This window comes from Bubalus bubalis, chromosome 19, assembly GCF_019923935.1.
Source record: "Bubalus bubalis isolate 160015118507 breed Murrah chromosome 19, NDDB_SH_1, whole genome shotgun sequence".
Taxonomy (NCBI): Eukaryota; Metazoa; Chordata; class Mammalia; order Artiodactyla; family Bovidae; genus Bubalus; species Bubalus bubalis.
In genome coordinates, this window is record NC_059175.1 from 34961749 (window position 1) to 34986419 (window position 24671).

The following is a 24671-nucleotide window of genomic DNA, read 5'->3' on the forward strand; positions in this document are numbered from 1 at the left end:
TATCTGTCTCATAAATAAAATGTACAAAGAACTTGCAAAACAAAATTCAGTCAAAATAAGTGTTTTGAGAATGGGAATTTTAAAAGCATTCAAATTTTTTTCTCCTTTTTTCATATTAGGATCTTTTACTTTATATGACTAATTTCCCCAAAAAAATACTATATGCTCTTTAAAATATTAATTCAGTAAAAACTAATTTTATTAACATTTTTCAGAATTTTACTATATACCTTTTAAAACCAGCTAGTGGAACTGTAAAACCAGAGCTCAGAATCACTAGTTTCTAGTCAGATTTTAACTACAAAAACTGATAAGCCAACAATAAATTGAATCCTTATGGTAGTACTGGCAGAGATCAAAAGAAGTTGAAATAAACATCTGCTGAATTTGATCTATGACAGACATTTAGTTGAAAGAATTCATGTGAAATCTAGTAAAAACTCTCTAATGGGAGGTTTAGGAGGCTTAACTTACATTAATACATTTTGGTTTGTCAGTGTACAGGCATACTCCAAAAGAACTACTGGCAATTTTATTCATTATAACTTTGAAAGTAGTTGAGTTGACTTTATCACAAAAGGACATTCACCCGAAAGAACCTAATTTTATCACATGTACTCACAACTGCATGAGACAGCATTTCAGGCCTGGGTGGATTCTTTTTTTTTTTTTTTTTTTTTAATAGCAGAACTAGCTATCCCAACACAGTAAGGCTGAGATACACACTGTTTAATAAATTAGTTCCCTAAGGGATGGGGTTGGGGGAGGGGTGAGTTTCCAAACTATCTGTCCTTAATTATCAAGCATACAAAGGAAAGACTGTGAAGGCGGATTTGTTGTACCTTCTGATTTCTAAGCAAAGTCCACCTGTAGCTACTGCACAAATGAAAAGTAGATGGTTTCAATTCTCCATAGATGTAAAAGTTAGCTAACCTGAGCAAACATTGATTGAATTTGATAAGCAGGTCAAGGAGAGAGAAAGTTTCAGAAAGCAGGCGAAATAACCACATCTAGGTGGCTAATGGGCATGAAAAAGCAGACATAATATCTATACATCCTGACCCTCCTACATCCCCTTTTTCTCCCCTTCCACACAGTAACTCCTGCTATTTAATTTGCAAGCCACACAGACCAAAAAGAAAGGAAAAAAAGAAATCTGCAGGCACATTCCTGAGAAATGACGCTACATTTACCCTTTGATCAGTGAGAAAACTGGTTGTTCTCTTCTGTTTCATTATGGACACACGGACAGGTAGTTAATCCACCAGAGATGAAGGAATATTCCCTTTTGGGGCAAGCAATGTGGAAAAACTAGAAATATATCACATCTTTACATTTGCAATACGTGTGCTACTGTTTGCACTGTTAAGATCTGTATTTAACTGCAGCTATAAAGTCTGCATCCGTAAGTAATTTTAATTAAAGGAAGATTCTACTTAACAGTGTACTGTTTCAGTTATTCTAACAAATGTGTTTCTTTAAGTGTGCTAGACCCACAGAGGAGACAAAAAGAGCTGTGGTTAAAATGCCCGGCCATTAGAACCGTAGGCTGAGGCTGGGAGTCTTGCCCCAGGGTCAGTTCTGTTTTCTCAAGCTCCCTGGGTAGTTCTGTTTCTTCTTGTGGCTTCCCCACAGTGAGTCTCCATTACTAAATCCACTGGATTATTTTACAGGAGACACCCACTTTTTAAGCTACCTGCTTAATTCCTGGAAACATTGGAGTTGGTGAGCCCAGATCAGATAGTTTCCTTTCTGGCTTTAATATTCTGTGAGTTGAATAAATTCCATAGTTCTGGGTATATAGAATCAGGGTAAAGTTTGGTAAATGGTCTTCTGGGTAAGCAGCTGATACAGGATGTGTTTGGATTGGAAGCAGTATCTAGATAAGGGAAGTGCGATCAGATTTCAGTGCATAACAGCCAGCTGAAAGTTCTGGACTAGTGTGTGTGTGTGTGTACAGAGGAAACTGGTGAGTGGTTAAAATTTACTATCAAAAAGGGTATTGATGTCTGCAACTCACTTTGAAATGCATCCAAAAAAAAAAGATGAATGGATAAATAAATAGAAAGCAAAAACAAGAGTGGAAAAATGCTAACAAATGTAGACTCTGAGAAGAGGGGGTGTATTTTGGTATTCACTTTCAAAAAACTTTCAGATATGCTTGTAATATTTCATAAGGAAAAGTGGGGTAAAAAGTTTAAGTGTCAAATAGACTGAGCAAACAGAGCTGGGAATTTTAGTACAATACTCCATGTTCTATATTCTTAACCAGTGTGTTTATTTATACAGCTTCCATTTATCTACTGAGATATCAGCAAAAAGTATTTTCCCCTGTAAATGTATATAGCATTATTGTTCTCCCCTCTTATAAAAATGATATGCATGATGATGAATATTTTTAAAAAATATGAGAAAGTAAAATGTACAGACAGTAATAGTTCCACTATCTGAAGAAAATCACAGTTAACATTTTAGTAATAATTTTTCAAGACATACCACTAGAGAGTGTTTAAGATCTATGTATGCCTCTTGTAGCTAAGCTGTTGCTGCTGCTGCTAAGTCGCTTCAGTCGTGTCCGACTCTGTGTGACCCCATAGACGGCAGCCCACCAGGCTCCTCCGTCCATGGGATTTTCCAGGCAAGAGTGCTGGAGTGGGGTGCCATTGCCTTCTCCATTTTCTTCTCTGCCCACCCAGCTCTGGCCCTTCCTTTAATGCATGGCTCTAATTTTTTTCCTTTGAGAAACCTTCCACTTTTCACTCTTGCCCCACTCTTACACCCCCTTGACTTGCCAAGTCCTACCTTCAGCATTTCTCTTGTCAATGCCTTGAAATTCTCATCAAGCACCTCTAATACCCAAATGCGTTTTCTCCCAATTATTCTGTATCCTACCATGCTATCTTGCATACCCCAAGCTGCCAATACATGTTTGCTGTCAGACTCATAATTTTACTGGAGCTTAATCTGATTAAGGCAAACTGTCCTCCTGATTTAATGAGTAACTTCGTAGTTTAAAACAAAATTCTCACTTGATTCAAAAATAAGGATAACTGTGCCAATCCATTTCAGCTAAATCATGGAAAACACAGAGATTATAACACATAGAATTATTTCCGAAAATATAAGCCAACCTCTCTGCAAGTTTTATCTTAGATTTTGTCATTGACATTTCCCAAGGGCTTAAAATGAATGATTGGTACAATCTCTAACAGAGCAGGGGAAGGTTCAGGCTCCCTAGATGGTTATTGGCAGTTTTTATGGCTATTTTTATTTCATGGAAATAAAACTAGATTTTTGATTCTTTAAGAGCAAAAAGAAATATTCTTTTCTCATATTTGAAAATTGTCTTTAGTAAATCTACTTCAAGGAGTTTCCTTGAGTTCACCTTTTTGCACTGTAAATTTTTAAATGGTTTCCCATTTTATAGAAACATCTTAATCCTATTAAAAACTTTCAGGGAATCTCAAATAATAGATTAATAGGCTAGATAATCTGGGTGATAAAAAGTATACTTTTCTTTAAAACTATAAAAATAGATTTTTTTCTATCTCCCTCCTTTTAGTATAGCACTGTCCTGAGCTATATGGATATCTGAATCACTTTTCAAACTTTGTACTACGGAAATAAGGAACATAATAACAATGGCTAACATTTTACTACGTGCTTCCTATATACCAGACAGTGGTATGTTTTAAAAATATCAGTTCAGTAAATTCTTACAATTCTGTGAGATATACTACTCTACCCCATTTTATGGATCTGGAAACCAAAGGCTAAATAACTCACAACCAGTAAAGGAGTGGCAGAACTAAGGTCCAAACCCAGACTTTCTCCAGAGCCTGTGCTTGAACCATTCCACTTGACTGACTCTAGACTACAAAGAAATGGCACTAGAACAGCCTAGAGGCAGAGCATGATGGAACTTAATTGTTTCATGAATTAAAATGTTTATCTTTCTCTAGGTGGGTGTTACTCGGTTAGTATCAGATTACTAGTTAACTGTGCTAAATGGATGTTGTGAGCCCTTCTTTTAAGACATATGCTTTAACCTTCTATTAAAAAATGCTTTAACCTTTTATGAAAAACATCAAGTTGACTTCTGCTTCCCTCCCTCTTCTGTGCACAATAGATTTTTTTTTCTTTTTGTGTCTGTTAAGCAAAATATATTAAAGGAAATTCAAAAAGAAAAATAATCCACAGTCAAAACTATTTCCCTCATGTTGTATGACCATTCATTCTTTATCTACAAGTAAATATATAAATATTCTAATATAATTTTCATAGCATTTTTTCACCTAAGGTTAATTCATGAGCATTCTTCCATGCTGTTACCTGCTGCTCATAGTTCTTTTAATGATTTAAGTTAAGATATCATAATTTACTTAGACATTTTATTTACTGCCAGGATTTTTCCAATTAGAAAACTGTAATAAACATTTTCTTGCATATAATAATGTTGGTTATTTTCTTAATTTGTATGATTTCCTTAAAGTCATAAAGGTAATTCAAAAAATTAATTTTTTGGTAGTTAATGGATATAGAAACACTGAAAGAATAAGAGTCCTAATTTTTTCATGTTAATTACTTAATAGTAAGACAATATTAAAGAACCATTTTAAATACATTTTCCTTAGTTGCTGTTGAACACTTTCAATTACATTAGATTACTGTTTCCTCTCACAGAGGATTTATAGGTATACAGGGAGTGAGGGGCTATCTATTGACATTTAATGATATCTTCATATTTAAATTCTTAATTTAGAACGTATTAAATTTTGATCACATTTGTGCAAATAATTTATATATTTTGTTTTCTATTTATTTTATTGCTGTTGTCCATTGTCACATGGCAGGTTTATCTCCTTTATAACCTGGTCGCCTTTGCTGTAAATTCTCTAGAAGTCAACAACTTTCTGGATAAAAACTGTAATCGATACTCTGCTGATTTTCCTTTTAACTCTACTCTCTATTTTCAGTCTACTATGGAGAAGGCAATGGCACCCGACTCCAGTACTCTTGCCTGGAAAATCCCATGGACGGAGGAGCCTTAGTGGGCTGTAGTCCATGGGGTCGCTAGGAGTCGGACATGACTGAACAACTTCACTTTCACTTTTCACTTTCCTGCATTGGAGAAGGAAATGGCAACCCACTCCAGTGTTCTTGCCTGGAGAATCCCAGGGACGGGGGAGCCTGGTGGGCTGCCGTCTGTGGGGTCGCACAGAGTCGGACATGACTGAAGCGACTTAGCAGCAGCATGACTTAGAGATGAAATTCAGTGTGAAGTTAAAATAATATTTATGTGGATATTCTATTTCCCTGTTTTTGTTATTTTTAGGTTATCGCATATTATGGCTTTCTTTTGAGCCATCTATATCTATGCTTGTATTATTATACCTTTCCAATTATTATTGTATAATATATTCTAATATCTAATAGAGCTAATCTCCTTCATGCCCTCCATCATTGCTCTTTTGTCACAGTATTCATTGATGTTTATACCCATGTATTTTTCTAAGTAAAGTTTATAATTAAGTTCTTCAAACTTTACTGTTGTGATTCTGTCACTCTTTCAGTATCCAAAAAAAAAAAAAATAGTGTACAGTATCCAGCTTTCCTTTTCAATGTAGTTCTGTATAGAGTTCAATTTGCTTTTCATATATCACACTTGAGAGATGTTCTTGTCTATTCAAGTAGCTCCACATATTCTCAGAATGACTTTTCAGTTCAAGGCAGAGTCTTGCCAAAGAATACAGAGCAGTCTGAACAGAGAATAAAGTTAGCCTTCAGTAAAACTCTAGTGCTAGATAAAACTGTACTCCAGGGACTTCCCTGGTGATCCAGTGGTTAGGACTCAGCACTTCCACTGCAGGGGGCATGGGTTCCATCTTTGGTCAAGGAACTAAGATCCCGCAAGCTGCCTAATGCAACCTAAAAAAAAATGATGAAACTGTATTTCCGTCTACCCTGTGAGCCAACTAGTCACTGGTGATGAAGAGGCTCCTTCTTTTATTTGTGTTGTTATTGTTATTATTATTGTATTATCATCATTTCACTTCACTTTTCCCTTGCTGAGAGGTAAAAGTCATTTAAAGCAAAGAGAAATGTGTGTTCCTTAGATTTTCATGCTCTTTAAAGCAATTCCTTCAGGAACAAATACCAACTCTTATTCTCTCATGAAATACTCTTAAAAACCACAAGCATGTTTTTGTCAGTTTTTCCATATTTTAAGACAAAATTTTAAACAACAAATCATGCAAAGCTTGAGTGAGTTATATTCATCCACTAGGCATGTAAAATACTTTCCTAATATAAACCTCTTTGAGGTGGCTATAAATCATCATTTGACACTCCTCCATTGAAGGGGTGACTAATTCTTTGACCATTAAATTGTGAAATGGAGCACTCCCAAATCATATGATTCTGTCTTAAAACTGTTATTTCATTTTTTAATTATTATTATATGTACCATGTGTTTATTACATAAAACTCCAGGGTCCCTTGTGAACACACACATGCACGCACACACACACGAAAACCAAGAACATGAGAAGTCACAGCTATTATCCCACTTAATCATATTTAAAAGGAGTTTCCTTATTATTGGGGGTAATAAGAAATAAGATATATTGGATTGGGATTTTCCCATAACATCTTATGGAAAAACTGAAATGAACTTTTTGGCCAACCTAATATATCTTATTTCTGAAATCTATTCTGGAAAGCACTTGAAAAATAACTCTCTAGTTGCCAAACGTAATGGAATCTTTTTAATCTTCTCAATAGCACCTGAAAGTCTTCCCTTGATTTCTGCAATACCATCCTTCCCTGGTTTTCCTCCCTGTGCCAGTAACAATTCCTTCTCAATTCCCTTTGAACGTGTCTTCCATTTTGGTAACATTCAAGGTACCATCATTTGCAAGCACTCTGCCTGCCTCCTGGGTATTTTCTGTCACTTTCAAAGCTTCAGCTACTACCCTCTGCTAATGACTCACATGTGTGGCATCTCAAATGCCACCTGACCCAGTCTGAAGTCATCACCTCTCCCCAAATCTGTTCTTCTTCTTATATTGTATAATTTGGTGCAGCCAAGATGGTGTACCACCATCTACTTAACCACCCCTGCCTTATATTTCTATGTTATTTAATATCTCTCCACTGCCACCTAACTTAAAAGCACATGCACATTCCCTTCTCTCCAACCACGGTCCATAGGCTGCATTCGGAATTCAGGCCCTTATCCTTTTGGACCGGACTATTAGTCTTGCATCTCACACTCCTTAAATCCTTCTTTACTCTGCTACTAGAATGGTCTTTCTAAAGCACACATCTAATTATGCAACTCTCTGGCTTCAAACCCCTCAAGGGGTTTCCTAATGCCATAGTGCAGGGTCAGCAAACTGTGGTCTGTGGGCTGAATACAGCCCATTTTCAGTTTTCATAAATCAAGTGTTATTGGAACATGGTCACACTCGTTCATTTCTCTATTGACTGTGGTTGATCTCAGGCGACAACAGTAGAGTTATACAGTTTCAACAAATGTGATGTGGTCCCGGGAGCCAATAATATTTACAATCTGGCCCTTTACAGAAAATTTTGCTCATGCCTAACCCAGTGGGTACAGACTGAACTGTGAGATATAACACGTGAGACCTCCATCTTTTCCCTGCAACCCCTACCTCCAGGCTTAGCTCTTGCCACACACCCCTTAAAATTGACCCTCCAGCAGTGCCTGTCTGCTTTGTTTCCCAGCACTGAAAGTAGACATTTCTGCAGTGATGGAGACATTTCTGCGGTGATGGCAGGTGTGCCTGCACTCTCCAATGTGATAGCCACTAGCCACGTGTGGGTACTGAGTGCTTAAAATGTGGCTAGGGAAACTAAAGAACTAAAGGTTACACTGTATTCCACTGTAATCAATGTAAGTTTAAGCAAAGCCACATGTGACTAGTGTCTACTACGTCAGACAGAGTTACTCTAGACAATGTCACCAGCAATATCTTCGTTCACTGTAACGGGAATATTTAAAATACTTAGAATATCCTATCTGGGAGACACATTTCAACAGTAAATTAAGGCTCACCTTTTCTGAGGAGGCTTTTCTAACTTCTAAGCCCTGGTCTCTTCACAAAGAACTGAGGGTTGGTACTGTGTCCTCATATTTATTCATAAGATCAGGAAAAAAAAAATTCTTAACTCTAATCTATCTCCCCTAACCAGAGTAACAGTCCCTGAATGCAGAGCCTGGCCCAACTCATCTTTGTCTGCTTAAAAAGCCCTTAATCCAATGGCTAGTGTGTGCCAGAAACTTAATTAATACTGGTCAAATAGATTAATTCCACATTCAAACTTCTTTTTCAACATGCCAGTCTCTTTTCTTCATTGATAGCTCTTTGACAAATGAAGAATGGCTGCTTGTACAAGTGCTAAAATATCCTAGTAACCCCTCCCCACTCCATGACATGTTGACTTCTTTCTGGGAAAAATAGCTGATTACAATCCCCTCAGCCACCTGACTTTGTTTACACATTTTAAAGTTCACTTTCATAATAGCATCTTTGAGACTTAGAGTCAGAAATGCCACATTCTTCTAAAAGTAGTAATGAACAATCCAGACCGTTCCGCCAACCTACTTGTTTGACCTCTATGAAATCTGTTCATTGGGCCTTTTTTGAGAACACACTGGTTACTTGTGGCTTCTGTGACCCCTTAGCTACTGTAGCTAACTGGTTTTTTATTTAGTCGTAGCAAATTTTAACATGATCTAAACTAAGGATGTCAAGAAGCTCTAGAGTTTGAGTTTTCTACCAACGTGAGCCCAGTGTGTTGAGTTGTGCGTGTGAGACAAATAACAATCACATTCAACAGTCCTTAAAAGGAGCAGCCAAAAAATGTCAGTGTCGGTTCTGAGAGTGTTGGAGAATGTAGCCCAGACAGGTGGATTTCAAAGTCAGCCAAAAATCTACAACTCCACACATTCGCAGGGTTCAGAATATCAAAGCAAAGCTTCCATACACTTCTTTTTGAAGCTCCACCATAAATACTGATAATTTTAGGAACTCCTTTTGGCTTGTGTAGAATTAAGAATGCTTTAAGACAAATTACTTCAAGGTGCTTTACGCTTTCTCAACACTGACGTGTTTTGATTTGTTGAGGTTTAAAATAAGATTTTAATCCATTTCAAATGGTTTTTAAGGTTCTACTATCTTTTTTATAGTCTAATGTCTTATCCCCGTAGGATCAAGAATATAGAGAAAAAAGATAAAGTAATGCATGATGAGGGCGCGGTTTGTTTAGCAGATCACTCCTCTTTTTATCCTCTCACCAAGTAGTCAGTGTTGCCCATACGCACTCCTAGGGATCGTCTGCCTCCTGGATCAGCGCAGTGAATGGTCTCCAGGGCCCAGTCTGTGTACAAATCCAAGCGTTATCTTCTGCTACCTCCTTCCCCTTTTGCAAACTGCTTCACCCTCCATGGTCCAGTTTCACCTTCTGTAAAATAGTGGCAAGGATAGCCTTCCCTGTGGATGCCAGTGAACATCAAATGAGCCAACACCGCAAAAGCACTTAGCACTGAGCCTACCCCAGAACGGGCGCTTATGGGACGTTTGATATTTTGTCTTGTTTAAAATGCTTCAAACCTCAAATGCAAATACTTTGACAACCTTAAAGTCAGAAAGTTCTTGATTCCCTTCAAAATGGTTTTGAAGGTTCAAAATTCTTATTAAAAAGATCAGTAGCATACTTTCTAATAATGCTCAGAAACAACTGGGATTTCTTGGGGGATGTGGAAGACAGAACCAAATATTATCAGTGAACTTGAGTAGGAGGCTTTGAGTTTTAGAAAATGAATTATTGCCGTGGCATGTTTCTACTTGACTCCTGATCTACCCAGAGAGTGGCCACAGAGTAGGGACCCCCTTAAACAGGAACAGTTTTCCTCCTGCTACACAGGAGCTACCAAAGAGGTATGCTTTGACTACTTCTAAGTTGCCAGACCAAATTCCCAAAACCTCAGAAGAGGGACGATAGTCTCTCTAAAAAAATATAGGAAAGTACACCCAGAGCTTAGAAAAGGACACATTGCTAGTGGATCAAACTTTCAAATGTTTCTAAGTACTCTTTGAGACCCTATGGACTGTAGCGCACCAGGCTTCTCTGTCTATGGGATTTTCCAGGCAAGAATACTGCAGTGGGTTGCCATTTCCTCTCCAGGGGATCTTCCCGACCCAGGGATCAAACTCAGGTCTCCTGCAGGCAGACTCTACCATCTGAGCCACCAGGGAATCCCAAGTACAAACTTTACTAAAAGCACAGTATGACTCTAGCATATGTGATACGTGCTAAGTCACTTCAGTCATGTCCAACTCTTTGTGACCCTAAGTACTGTAGCCCTCCAGGCTCATCTGTCCATGGGATTCTCCAGACAATGGAGAATGGAGTGGGTTGCCGTTCTCTTCTCCTGAGAATCTTTCCAACCCAGGGATTGAACCCAGGTCTCCTGCAAAGCAGGCAGATTCTTTACCATCTTAGCCACCAGGGAAACCCCTGTAGCATCTTCTTAATAGACAAATAATATTCCCTTATCTCGATAATACTATATGTTGTTTAACCTTTTCCCTCTATGTGGATTTTGAATTTTATGTTTTTCACTATTTTTAACTCTCAGAACAATTGCTTGTGTGACATAAGAGAGGAAACAAGTGAAAAGAGTATGTGGACAGTGTAACCTGGAGCTCTCCTAGGAGGAAATGATATTTTGTGTGACAGGAACTTAGCAGGGTTAGAATACTGATGTGAAAAAATTGCCTGATCATTTGAAGTTATCATTATGATAAAAATGAAACTGGCAGACAACAGACCTAAGCTGATTTGTAATCATACAATTAAGTTTATTATATACTATATTCCCACACATTTATTTGGTTATCATACAAGGGGAAAGATAGTTCTTATATTTGGGCTTTTACAAATGACAATTTTGGGGAATTCTCTGGTGGTCCAGTGGTTAGGACTCTGTGCTCTCACTGTCAAGGGTCCAGGTTCAATCCCTAGTCAAGGAACTAAGGATCCCACAAGCCACGCAGCACAGCCAGGAAAGAACGAAAAATAAAAATGACAGCTTTGTGATTTGGGAGACACAGTGATGTGCTCATGGAACAGTTCTGAGGTTAAGGTCTCTCTTTCCGACAGGAATCCTTTTCCATTTGCCTTTAAGCTTCATCCTTTAATTTAGGGTTTTCTCATGCTTATTATTTGAGCCACCTGTCCACCCCAAAGAGAGGTACACCGCTGTATTTTTTCTCTGTATATTAGGCATGGACAAAACAAAACAGAGGGGAAAAATGTTTTCTTTATCCCTTTGACATACAGAGTTGCTGTGAAATTTCTAAAGAAGAAATTAGAATTCTAGTGGAAGTAAACAAAACGGCCCCTTCCGAGTCTTATATGCGGTGTTCTTTGAAGAAGGATAGTCTAGGAGCTAAGAGACTTGCTTGTGAAGCTCTATGAAAGCCTGTCCCTCCTCCTCCTGCTGGGACATCCCAGTCAAGGAAGCCTCTTCTCTCAAGTGTTCCTAAATGCAACTCCAAGCTCTGCTGTCTCTGGTCTAAGGAGCTGTTGCAGGGGACTTCCCTTGTGGCCCAGTGGATAAGACCACCAGGGTTTGATCCTTAGTGGTTGGGAAGCTAAGATCCCATAAGCCTTGCAGCACAGCCAAAAAAATAAGGAGCTGGTGGGTCATGAAAGACCATAGAGAATTCTCAGCTAGAATTCTCTCATCTAACCATCATCTTATTCTTGCTTCTTTCTCAAAAAAACCTGATAAATTATGTTTTCCATCTCCTTCACCTCACTCTTCCAAACACACACACATCCACACACACACACACACACATCCACACATCCACTGACAAATATAATTACTAACAACTTTAGTGCAGAAATTTATAGCTATTATGATCACATGTCTCATTTTGAGTTGGGAAAATATTTCTGTACAAATTAGACACATCCCCTCCCCCAATTCATGCACACACATTACCCTTTTTAAAAATTAATTTTTAAGGAAATTAACTCTGGATTCCAGCATTTGACAGCTTTGAGAAAATTGTTGAAGTCTATTGAAAAGAAAAACTTAGAGGCAACCTAGGAGAGTTGGGATTATTTGAACCAGAGTGGGGTGAAAAATCAATAGGGAAATGATTTAACGATTTCTGGAGTACAAAAAAACAACCTGTAAGCGACCTGAAAGATCTTAGCAGCATAACCTCAGGATGAGTAAAAAAGTAGGGGGCTGGGGGTGAATTACAGCCAAAAGGGAGCATAATGCAAAATTCTTGGCCTGATAAAACTTCCTTTGGGGTTTTAATGTAAATTTACAAGAGAATTGCACTTTAAATAACATTCTCTGAACGGAATTATAAACAGATACCCTCCAGCAGTTAAATGTAGAAGAAACAAATCAGATGAGCCAAAATGATAAGTCTCCTTTTCATTCTCACTGGCAAGTGCTTCGTATTGCACGCCACGCTATGAATGGTGCTCCCTGAGGTTGTACAGAGCACAATCAGCTGAACTATACCCGGTGCTTTGCCTGCACAGAGCCACCCTTAGAAATGAGACAAAAAGGGAAATAAGGTGGAAACCCCACCAAACCTCATTCCCCTTCCTTTTTACCACCTCTTTATCACTCTAGCAGCAGCAGTAGCAGCATCATTCTAGGTTTTGAGGAACAAGAATAAAGGGGAAGTGGAAGAGAAGGAGGTGGAAATAAATGGGAAATTGGAGGGGCATACTGTGAGCTGAGAACACATAGCTCCAAAGCCCAGGAGCAAAACTGAAGCCCATGTCCCTTCTACTTTGCTCATCTCCCCACATCAAGCCTCTGAGAACACCCAGCTGATGACACTTCCGGTAGAGTAACTCCACTTATGCCCAAGGCTCCGTAAAAAAGTTGGGCTGACCAACAAGACACATTGGCATTGCAGAAATCTCCAGCATGATCTAACAGAACAAAGAAGTTTTTACGTGTTAGAGGGGAAGTGGTTTGAAAGCCTAGTTGTTGGAGCAAGAAGTAAACAAAACTCAAAGCCTCATTCTGATATACTCTGACCTTTGCCATGTTCTTAATAAAAGTTTCTCAGCTACGCTCCTTCATTTTTGTTTGTTTATTATCCTGGAGGAGTCGCTAGACATACTTTCTGCCGATTGGATGGAGGCTGCTGTAGACATCAGAGACATCGGAGAAGGCAATTTCAACCCACTCCAGTACTCTCACCTGGAAAATCCCATGGACGGAGGAGCCTGGTGGGCTGCAGTCCATGGGGTCGCTGAGAGTCGGACACGACTGAAGCGACTTAGCAGCAGTAGCACAGATAATTAGAGGGCTTGAGAACTCTTTTTTTTTCTCTTCCTGAGCCCTGGTAAGAGTTCTGTGTCTGACCACAGAGAGAGCATTGTCCTTGTCCAGCTTTCTGCTCACACAATAGCTGCTGTTTATTGCCCCTTCTTCAGGAGGCAGGTGGACTGGCCCACAGTAGTGATGCAAACAAGTTGCTGCTGCTGCTGCTGCTCATTAGCTTCAGTCATATCTGACTTTTTGCGATCCCGTGGACTGCAGCCCACCAGACTCCTCTGTCCATGGGATTCTCTAGGCAAGAACACTGGAGTGGGTTGCCATGCCTTCCTCCAGGGTATCCTCCCGACCGGGGATTGAACTAAGGTCTCCTGCATTGCAGGCAGGTTCTTTTACCTCTGAGTCACCAGGGAGGCCCTGAAAACAAATTGATCTTGGCTTAATTAAATATTGTGGTCTTTGTCAAATTAGGAGTGACTTATTTAAGGGAGATCCAAAGGAAGAAACTAAAATATTTACCTAGCAAAGGACAAAGCATTCTCATTTTCTTCTAAGGCTTCCTTATGACTTACATTCCCCACCCCACCCCCAACCACAGTAATTTTATATGTATACATACAGTGCAGTAGCATCAAGTACATTTGCATTGTTGGGTGTACTGGTTTTATTTTTATCTTCTTCGTTTAGGGTCTATAAATCATTCCAAATCTTGATTATATCAACCACTGTTTTTAGCTAGTTCTCCCATATTTGTATGATTTGTAAATAGCAGAATCCTTCCATATCTGTGCCTAAACATGAAGATTAAAATAAATAATAGAACAAACCTAAAGACAATGGAGATTGAGACAAGTTGATAGCAAACTATTAATTCACATCCGATGAGTAGGGTTTTAAACAAATGCAATGGACTATATGCCATTATCAATTGCATTTGGTTAAAACCCTACTCAGAGGATGTCAATTAATGGTTTGCTATCAACCTATTTCAATCTCCTTTGTCTTTCAGTTCAGTTGCTGTGTCTTTGAAAGTGAAAGTGAAAGTGAAGTTGCTCAGTTGTGTCTGACTCTTTTTGACCCCAGGGACTGTAACCTACCAGGCTTCTCCGTCCATGGGATTCTCCAGGCAAGAGTACTGGAGTGGGTTGCCATTTTCCTTCTCCAGGGGATCTTCCTGACCCAGGGATCGAACCCTGGTGTCCCACATTCCAGGCAGATGCTTTAACCTCTGAGCTGTCTTTAGGTCCATTCTATCAATGCAATTGACTATATTCCATTATCAATGGGGGCTTTCCTGGTGGCTCAGTCTTTAAAGAATCTGCCTGCAATTCAGGAGACCTGGGTTTGATCCCTGGGTTGGGAAGATCCTCTGGAGAAGAAAAATGGCAACCCACTCCAATATTCTTGCCTATGGACAGAGCCTAGTGGGCTACAGTCTGTGGGGTCGCAGGAGTCAGACACAACTTAGTGACTAAACCACCACCACATTATCAATTCAAATAATTTCTGTCTGTCAGATAGGTCTCAGGACTTCCCTGGGAGTCCAGTGATTAAGATTCTGTACTTCCACTGCAGGGGGCATGGGTTCAATCCCTGGTGGGGGAAATAAGATTCCATATGCTGTGCTGTGTGGCCAAAAAAAAGATAAGTCTCATCTTTGTTCTAATCCTGTTTTCCCAACAACCTATTCACACAAATGTTTCACACGCACAGCCCCTGAAATACCCAAAACAAAATTCCCTAAACCAGTTCATAAGTAAATGCCATTTTCATCAACACCTCCCCATCTTGTCTTGGAGAATGAAAAGTGCTATAGTCATTTTAACTCTCTCTTCCCTTCTTTCCCTATATCCTGACTGGCACTAAGCATTTTAGTTCAGAAATGTGTATGTCATGTCCCACACGGGAGATGACGATGCTAGATTGGTTGGGTAAACAAAAGAGGCTGCTTGTGCCTGAAAGTCATTGGCTGCTGATGGATAAGGGGTGCCCCACAGGCCCCAAGGCTTTGTGCACCAGTATCTCAACTGACCTGTAACACCTTGGCACATACAGCTGGGAAGTTCAAAATGTCTTCATAATGTTTTCATTATGTCTTTCTTCAAAGACATAATCTTTTCTTCAAAATGTCTCATATTTGCCCTTTTACTTCCATTTCTGCAGCTACCATCTTAGTCAATCCAGGTCATTATCTCACATTTGGATTATTGTTAACATCCTCTTCGGAGAAGACAATGGCACCCCACTCCAGTACTCTTGCCTGGAAAATCCCAGGGACGGCGGAGCCTGGTGGGCTGCCGTCTATGGGGTCACACAGAGTTGGACACGACTGAAGCGACTTAGCAGCAGCAGCAGCAGCTAGGCAATGGCACCCCACTCCAGTACTCTTGCCTGGAGAATCCCATGGACGGAGGGGCCTGGTGGGCTGCAGTCCATAGGGTCCTGAAGGGTCGGACACGACTGAGCGACTTCACTTTCACTTTCACTAACATCCTCTTAACTGCTTTCCTTGCCTTTCCCCCAAGTTTGTCGTTGGTGGTGTCACTGACTAATCTATTTCCCCACTGCGTCTGGCATGAACCTGTAATTGTTTCCCATCACCAATGACAGTCAAACCTAAATTCTTTTGTCAATATTTCATTAAGGAAAAGAAATAATTTAGACCCATCTTACCTGTTAACCTTATCCCTTACAAATTCTTCCAACAACCTCAATTCAAGTTAAAATCACATATTCACTGCCTATCACCAACAGCATCAGATTTATTATATTTGTTCTACCTCCAGAAGATCCTGGTGGTAGTAGCGAATTCATAATTCCTTTAGAAGTTTGGTAGTCTTGAGGACCTACTATGTGTTACGCCCTGTGCTGGCTTTCACAGCAGTCTTTCCTGTTAGCTAATATTTTTTCAATTTTTTAAATAAGAAAGTTGAAACATAATCAACTTGGTCAAAAAGAAAAAATGATCATTAAGTGAGGAGCTAAGCCTTCAAATTTCAGCCTAACTTGAGACAACACATTCTTTCTACTGCCTTTGTCCAATGTGAGTTTAGCTTATGCTGAACCCACAACATTTCTTTCCAAACTACCAATTGGGCAATTAAAATTTTGCTATCATGTGATAATCTTTTGACTGTTTTTTGTTAGTCTCTGATTCTTACAATTTTATGTAGCTGTCTGCCTGTTTGTCTTCTGTCGTCTGTCCAACTGTGCTGAGAAACTTTGACTGCAAAACCTGTGTCCCTTATAGATCTTAGGTGTCACTTGTCTCTGTGGATATGACATATCAGTTTCTGAATTTTTGCCAAAGCATCATAGTACCTTTGGCCCGCCTGTGCTATGTAACACTGAGTCCAAGTAATCGAATTTACATTAATAGCCTTTATTTTCTGCATTTGCCTTTACTCTTTTGCCCAGTTACTTAATAGCTTAATTTTTCAGTTCATAGATTATAATATCAAAAAGCCCCAATGCTTCCTTTAGCTTATGATAGTCCAGGCTGTCTGGCAGATTTTACAAAAAAATTGGTCACTTTAAATGAGAGATCTAGTTCCATAAATCTTCTAGTAATTATTTCCAAATCTATTCTTAACTTCTGAGCAAAGTAAGTAGTAAGCTAAGTTCTCATTAACCCAAATTTGGGCCTTCATAACAATATGACTAATATAATTTCATATAAAAGTATCTTTTAAAATTCCATTACATGCCCAGAATTTATGATGCTGAGATGTTTAGAAAACAAAGGTATGGTGTGTGATTCTGGCCCTCTAGAATGGCACTACCCAATTATGTAGCCACTAGCCACATGTGGCTCTTTAAATTTTAATTAGTGAGATGTAAATAAAATTTAAAATTCAGTTCCTTGGCTGAACTAGCCACATTTTAGCGCTCAGTAGTGGAATATGGTTAACCCACTCCAGTACTCTTGCCTGGAAAATCCCATGGACTGAGGAGCCTGGTGGGCTGCAGTCCATGGGGTCGCTAAGAGTCAGACACAACTGAGCAACTTCACTTTCACTTTTCACTTTCATGCATTGGAGAAGGAAATGGCAACCCACTCCAGTGTTCTTGCCTGGAGAACCCCAGGGACCGGAGAGCCTTGGTGGGCTGCCGTCTATGGGGTCGCACAGAGTCGGACACGACTGATGCGACTTAGCAGCAGCAGTGGAATATGGTTAATGGCTACACATAAGATAGCACAGGTATAGAGCATTTCTACATTACGAAAAAAAAAATAAAACCTATTAGCACTCCTCTAAAAGTTTATAAGTAGTTCTGTTGAAAAATATATGTTTGATGCAATTCATACCAACTGATGATATATTATGGAGAAGGAAATGGCAACCCACTCCAGTATTCTCGCCTGGAGAATCCCAGGGATGGGGCAGTCATAGGCTGTCGTCTATGGGGTCGCACAGGGTTGGACACGACTGAAGCGACTTAGCAGCAGCAGCAGCAACAAATGATATGTTAACTACAAGTTCTGAAAAATAAGCTAATTTAGGGCTTTATTCGCCACTTTATTCAACACCTGGTGCATAAGAAGTGCTCAGAAGTGTTTAACAAGTGTGTGTAGAATAAAGATGGCAGCTCCTATAGGGACACTCAGTTGTCTGCCACAAAAATATTATAAAAAAAAACCTAAATATTTAAGTGGCTTATGAGGAAGCAGGCTTTTCTATACACAAATAATCTACATTTCATGGATTCTACCAAATTCTAAATGCAGATTTGTGGCAAATTGTTGACAATCCCTGTGCCCTACTGGGACAGCTGTAAAGGACATCTGCATCAAATCACCCCGGAGTTATTTATTTTCGAAATGTGCACTGACCCACTTCTAAGCCCAAAGGGTAGAAATGTCACCTTTGTTCACATCTCAAGAAAAATATTTTTAAGATCCAGTGCTGACTGGGAAAGAAAAAGCTGTTCTTTGGGGTCTTATCCATAATTCCCTCTTCATTTCAAGCTTTCTGACAGTCATCACTTCTTGCCTCCATTCTAGTCGTAAAACAAACAGGAAAGCAATTCCATTGCTTCACCAGCCAATTGGCCTCTTTTCTGCCATAGAATTTAAATTGATTATTCAATTTGTGTTTATGAACTCTGTGGTTTTGTTATTACTTGTTCATATTTCAAGGACTATGAGCTTCTTGGCACAATAGGACTGTTTGATTCAGTTTTATAATCCCATTTCCTGGGACAAGGCCCCACAGGAGATAACCATTAAGTTCGTTTGTTTATCAATAAATATTTTAAAATACATAAACTAAGCTAATATATGTGCTAATTATCAAATGTATCTAAGATTAATATTTCTCCTTACCTGAAATTAAGTCTAAGACAATCATATTAATAATAAAACATAACTAATTAAAAACAAAACAACCTCTATGAGTGACCTTTTTTCAAATTCCTCCTTACTTCAGTTCAGTTCAGTTGCTCAGTCATGTCCAACTCTTTGTGACCCCATTGACTGCAGTAAGCCAGGCTTCCCTGTCCATCACCAACTCCCGCAGCTTACTCAAACTCATGTCCATTGAGTCGGTGCTGCCATCCAACCATCTTATCCTCTGTCCTCCTCTTCTCTTCCCACCTTCAATCTTTCCCAGCATTGGGGTATTTTCCAACGAGTCAGTTCTTCGTATCAGGTGGCCAAACTATTGGAGTTTCAGCTTCAGCATCAGTCCTTCCAATGAACATTCAGGACTGATTTCCCTTAGGATGGACTGGCTGGATCTCCGTGCTGTCCAACGGACTCTCAAGAGTCTTCTCCAACACCACAGTTCGAAATCATCAATACTTCGGCACTCAGCTTTCTTTATAGTCCAACTCTCACATCCATACATGACTACTGCAAAAACCGTAGCCTTGACTAGACAGATCTTTGTTGGCAAAGTAATGTCTCTGCTTTTTAATATGATGTCTAGGTTGGTCAAAGCTTTTCTTCCAAGGACTAAATGTCTTTTAATTTCATGGCTGCAGTCACCATCTGCAGTGGTTTTGGAGCTCCCAAAAATAAAGTCTTTCACTGTTTCCCCATCTATTTGCCATGAAGTGATAGGATCAGATGCCATGATCTTAGTTTTCTGAAAGTTGAGTTTTAAGCCAACTTTTTCACTCTCCTCTTTCACTTTCATCAAGAGGTTCTTTAGTTCTTCTTCACTTTCTGCAGGGTGGTACCATCTGCATATCTAAGGTAATTGATATTTCTCCTGGCAATCTTGATTCCAGCTTGTGCTTCATTAATCACTGGATCATTGAATGATCACAGGATCATTCAATCCAATCCAACATTTCTCATGATGTACTGTGCATATAAGTTAAATAAGCAGAGTAACAACATACATCCTTCATGTAGTCCTTTCCCTATTTGGAACCAGTCTGTTTTTCCATGTCTAGCCCTAACTGTCGCTTCTTGACCTGCATACAGATTTCTCAGGAGGCAGGTTGGGTAGTCTGGTATTCCCATCTCTTTCAGAATTTTCAATAGTTTGTTATGATCCACACAGTCAAAGGCTTTGGCATAATCAATAAAGCAGAAGTGGATGTTTTTTGGGAACTCCCTTGCTTTTTCAATGATCCAACAGATATTGGCAATTTGACCTCTGCCTTTTCTAAATCCAGCTTGAACATCTGGAAGTTCACAGTTCACATACTGTTGAAGCCTGTCTTGGAGAATTTTGAGCATTACTTTGCTAGCATGTGAGATGTGTGCAATTGTATGGTAGTTTGAGCATTCTTTGGCATTGCCTTTCTTTGGGATTGGAATGAAAACTGACATTTTCCAGTCTTGGGACCACTGCTGAGCTTTCCAAATTTGCTGGCATATTGAGTGCAGCACTTTCACAGCATCATCTTTTAGGATTTGAAATAGCTCAACTGGAATCCCATCACCTCTGCTAGCTTTGTTCATAGTGATGCTTCCTAAAGCCAACTTGACTTCACATTCCAAGATGTCTGGCTCTAGGTGAGTGATCACACCATTGTGATTATCTGGGTCATGAAGATCTTTTTTGTATATTTCTTCCATGTTTTTTTGCCACCTCTTCTTAATATCTTCTGCTTCTGTCAGGTCCATACCATTTCTGTCCTTTATAGTGCCCATCTTTGCATGAAATGTTCCCTTGGTATCTCTAATTTTCTTGAAGAGATCTCTAGTCTTTTCCATTCTATTGTTTTCCTCTATTTCTTTCTTTCTTCCCCTTCTTCAGGGGATCTTCCCAACCCAGGCATCAAACCCAGATCTCCCACATTGCAGGTGGATTCTTTACCAGCTGAGCCACAGGGGAAGCCCATAATTGAAAGTTGCTCAGTCATGTCTGACTCTTTGCAACCCCACAGACTATAGAGTCGATGGAATTCTCTAGGCCAGAATATTGGAGTGGGTAGCTTTTCCCTTCTCCAGGCGATCTTCCCAATCCAAGGATCAAACCCAGGTCTCCCACATTGCAGGTGGATTCTTTACCAGCTGAGCCACAAGGGAAGCCCAAGAATACTGGAATGGATAGCCCATCCCTTCTCCAGTGGATCTTCCCAACCCAGGAATTGAACCGGGGTCTATGGGGTTGCACAGAGTCGGACGCGACTGAAGCGACTTAGCAGCAGCAGCAGTCCTACATTGCAGGCAGATTCTTTACCAACTGAGCTATCAGGGAAGCCCAGATTCCTCCTAGCTCCCTGCAAAATCAGACTATCTGACATATGTGTGCTGTGATCATGGGGACTTTATAATGGAACTAGGTAAAAGATTCTGTTAGAATACCTAGAAACAAGCCAGGAAGCCTGGATATCATACATTTGTCTATTTAGTTAACCTGAAGAATCATCTATAGATAACAGGAAACCCCACATCCCCTGGAAATACATCTGCCCCACATAAAGCCAGAGAAAGGCTAGAGCAGAGATTCTCAATGTATGGTCTGAAGACCCCTGGGAATCAGCAACTCCTTTTCATGGACTCCACAGGATCGATGCTATCTACATAATACTAAGATGTTATTTGCCTTTTTTATTCTCATTCTCTCATGAATGTTCAGTGAAATTTTTCAGAGACCCCAAAATTATATGAAAAAGCTAATGTTATACTTCCCTTTTCCATATATATATCTATATGAGGCCATATTTCACATATTTCACCCCCCAAAAAAAGAATATGTCACCACAGATTGAATGTAGGCCAAATAGGAGAATATAGCTGTTTTCTACTACCCATACATTGAAGACATTTACAAAAATGTAAAACAGTGCTATGCTTCTCATTAAATTTTTTGTTTTAGAAAACATATTTTTCATAAAAGTGTTATCCATGCTAATATGTAATAATTTACTATTGTCATTTTAAATGAATTAATAAATGAAAATGTTCTCAGCTACTATCCACATTAGTCAAAACTATTTAGGATCTTCCAATATTTCTTTTTATTTTTTAAAGTATAGTTGATTTACAATGTCGTATTACTTTCAGGTATATGAGCTCAGTGATTCAGCTGTGTGTGTGTATATATATATATATTCTTTTTCAGCTTCTTTTCTTTTACAGGTTATTACAAAATATTAAGTATAGTTCTCTGTGCTGTGCAGTAGGTCCTTGTTGGTTATGTATTTTATGTATAGTGTATAGTATGTATGTGTTAGTCCCAAACTCCTAGTTTATCCCTACTCACCCCTTTCCTCTTTGGCAACCATAAGTTTGTTTTCTATGTCTGTGAGTTTATTTCTGTTTTGTAAATAGGTTCATTTGTATATATACATATGTATATATATTTAGATTTAGATTCCACATATATGTGATATCATATGACATTTGTCTCATTTGTCTTTCCCTGGCTTACTTCACTGAGTATGATAATCTCTGTGTCCATCCATGTTGCTGCAAATTGCATTATTTCATTCTATTTTATGGTTGAATAGTATTCCATTATATATATGTACCAGATTTTTATCCATTATCCACTCATCTGTTGATGGACATTTAGGTTGCTTCCATGTCTTAAGTATTGTAAATAGTGTTGCAATGAACATTTTTAGGTGTGCAATGTAGTTTTGAAATCAAAAGCTTGAGAATCTTTGTACTAGAATATGGTGAGTATAAACAAAATTAATGGCCTCTGGATAATGATTAACTGAAGAAAGAAAAGAGCAAATTGAACCCTGTTTCTAAGCTTGACTAGAAAACTTTGCTAAAAATGCTGACCACTGTTATTTATCTAATCAACTAATTACCCATAGCTCTTTGGAGGTTGCATCTAAGTCTTTACTCTTTTCTCATAAACCAAACCATTCATTTGACAAATAGTTGCCAACCCTTTCCAGTTGCATACAAATTGTTTTATTTCATAAAATATTTAAAATGTCATACCTACAATGGTTTTAAATTACAATTCAGTTTTTAAATTGATTTTTATTGGAGTGTAGTTGATTTATAATGAAGTGTTACTTTCTGCTATATAATAAAGTGAATCAGTTCTACATATACATATATTCATTCTTTTTAAAATTCTTTTTCCATATAGATCATTACAGAGTACTGAGTAGAGTTCCCTGTGCCTTACAGTAGGGAATGACAATTCAATATTAATTTGAGAACATTGCATGTCTGTTTGCAACTTGGGCTGAGTGTGGTCACAGCATATGATTGCTACTTGTGAGACTTGCTGCAAATGTGAGTTATTGCAAAGAGAATGGATAGACTGATGTCCAAATTAACCCTGACTATCTTTCCAATGGCTTACTAGTCTGTTTAGCTTCACAGGATGTACTTTTAGGTAATATAGGCTATTAGGAACATTTATATTAAATTGATCCCTTTTATACAAGAATGCAATGTTCATTTTAATAAAAACTGACTATTGAAGAGCACTGGTATTCATCTACATGTGCCTGTGTGTGCATGTGGGTGCATGCACACGTGTGTGTATGTATGTGCATGTTCTCAAATAGATATCTTTCAGACTCCTTCTTTCAATCAGTCTTATCTTAGGCTCAGAGAAGGTTTGCCACCGCTAATTGCTCTACATGAATCCATGTCCCAAGATTCCAGACTAAGTCAAACTGTTTAATGATGTACTTCTCTGCTTCCTGAAGCTTGTCTTCTGGCTTGTCTCCTGCTTATAACCACTTTTAAAGTCTCATCACCTAAGTAAAAAATCTGTTATTATTTTGGTGATCCAACCTTGCCTTACCCGCCTTCAAAGACCACACCGACAGTCATGTGGTCTAATGACTGCCACCCAGCCGGACAGGGTGCAGCTGGGAATTGCTGACTCTGTGAGACTATAGACTTCTCTGTCTCAGTTCCCCACTCAGTGGAGAGAAATACTTATCTGTTTGTCTGCTCATCTCCCAGAATTATGTAGCCTCTGAGATCCTCCTTATTAGCATGCTTTCTCCCGTTGTTTCCACCATTCTCATCTTTCACCCCGCCAAACCCTGCCCGCTCCTCAGGCAGTATTTCAGGATCACTCCAAGTGCACAATAATTTTTCTTGTCTGGACTTCTTATTTGGTGCTTGAAATACACTGCCTGTAACAATCATTATACTACAAATTTTCAAAAAATGTGTTGTTCTTCCCCAAATAGCCTTGAGTTTCTTGAGAGTGGAGATTTTGCCTTATTCATCTTTGATTATAGAATTCCTTGTAGCCTAAAAAGTACTCAGTACAGATGCAAAAGACTGACTCAACATTTAGTCCATACATTCCATGTGCCAAGCACCGTGCTAAGTGCCTTTGCAAAAATCATCTAATTTAATCCTTGAACTTGAGGCTCAAAATTAAGAAAGGACACATCCAAGATAACACAGAAATCCAAGAGCAACAACAGTTGTGGCTGGAAACTAGAGCTGTTTGGCTCTGAGCCAAACTCTATTGTCTATTTCATCATACTGTCTCCCTTAGTAAATATTTCTTGATTAATAGCTCTCACTCCTCCTCATCTTTATCTTCCTCCTCTCCCTAATCAATATCGATCAATATCATAATATAAAATGAGTATATTTTCCTCTTAAAATGAAAATATATTTGTACAAGATTATGTTGCATTCTTAGTATGGCTAGCCTGGGGCAAGCAGGAATCCCTGTCCTTCCGCTAACTCTATAGCAAAGTAATTTCAGATTGCTCTGAGGAGTCTTGGGAATTTCAAGGAGATGAATCCATAGGTTAGAGTAGGAGAAATGAGTTTCTGACACCCCAGCCTCTACTAGAGTGATTTTAACTTATGTCTACTATTAACACAAATTTCATTTAAAAGAAAGTCTTCTACAGCTTTTAAAACTTTTAAAATCAGCTATAGTCCAATCTTGGGCTTCCCTGGTGG

General features: G+C 38.9%; 1 protein-coding gene and 1 long non-coding RNA gene across 6 annotated transcripts in view; one reads left to right on the top strand and one right to left on the bottom strand.

Annotated features, from left to right (window-relative positions):
* The window catches only part of LOC102396391, a 61275-nt gene that overhangs the window by 19578 nt on the left and 17026 nt on the right, over nt 1–24671 (bottom strand). The window contains exon 4 of one of the 4 annotated variants that reach the window (XR_006546663.2): nt 9253–9518. The exons of 2 other annotated variants lie outside the window; for them this stretch is intronic. This is a non-coding gene — a long non-coding RNA (uncharacterized LOC102396391). Of the gene's footprint in view, nt 1–9252; nt 9519–24671 lie in introns of those variants that run through there. One more of the 4 variants, XR_006546664.2, reaches the window with a different exon arrangement.
* FYB1 (FYN binding protein 1) overlaps nt 1–24671 on the top strand; it is a 172943-nt gene that overhangs the window by 14553 nt on the left and 133719 nt on the right. The window lies entirely within an intron of this gene.